This window comes from Hipposideros armiger, unplaced genomic scaffold (genome assembly GCF_001890085.2).
Source record: "Hipposideros armiger isolate ML-2016 unplaced genomic scaffold, ASM189008v1 scaffold_808, whole genome shotgun sequence".
Taxonomy (NCBI): Eukaryota; Metazoa; Chordata; class Mammalia; order Chiroptera; family Hipposideridae; genus Hipposideros; species Hipposideros armiger.
The window spans coordinates 280,862-281,363 of record NW_017732158.1 but is presented as its reverse complement, the minus strand read 5'-3'; positions in this window follow the sequence as shown (position 1 = coordinate 281,363).

Here is a 502-nt window from a genome sequence, read left to right as displayed (position 1 = left end):
TTCCTTGCTTTGTATATTTATATAAAAATTAGAGAGAAATTTGTTCCTCAGTGACCCAAAAAGGGTAAAAGGAGATAGTGACTGAATGTTGTCATAGGCCCATCATTTCTTCCTTGAGTAGAGCAATGAAAAGAATGGTAACCCTTCTCCCCTTGTTTCAATTGTAGTCTTGGCCACCAGGCTCAGGCAATCCCTCCAGTGTCCACACCGTCTATATGCAAAGGAACCACAACAGCTCTAGGACCAGAAACTTTTCAGACAATTGAAGAATTCTACTTACAGGGCCTAGTATTCAATAAGGAATAAAGAGAGAGTACAACTCTTTGACCAGTCTCTATCTTTTGGTGTCACAATTTCCAACCCATGGAGAGAAGCAGAGTACAGTAATACCTTGGTTTGTGAGCATAATTCGTTCCGGAAACAAACTACTCGTATTGCAAGACTTCACTCGTTTACCACATTAAAATGTATTAGAAATGTTTGCTTGTCTTGCAGAACACTC